This window comes from Eimeria mitis, genomic scaffold, assembly GCF_000499745.2.
Source record: "Eimeria mitis Houghton genomic scaffold, Emh_scaff484, whole genome shotgun sequence".
In the NCBI taxonomy this organism is placed as follows: Eukaryota; Apicomplexa; class Conoidasida; order Eucoccidiorida; family Eimeriidae; genus Eimeria; species Eimeria mitis.
Window position 1 is genome coordinate 11,322 of NW_013573140.1, and position 205 is coordinate 11,526.

The following is a 205-nucleotide window of genomic DNA, read 5'->3' on the forward strand; positions in this document are numbered from 1 at the left end:
ATGTATCCGGCACTCGGTGGCTCAATAAATAATGCCACAGCTATACAGATACAACACCAATGTAACAGCTGTGCTGAAGGAATGGGTTACTGTGTTTGTCTTAGGCTCATGAGGATAGCATTTGTTTCGTTCTACGGCCGGTTTGGCCTCCCTGTGGCTTTCCGGGTGCCGATGCTCTACGCCATTGGGCGTCCACTGCAAATGC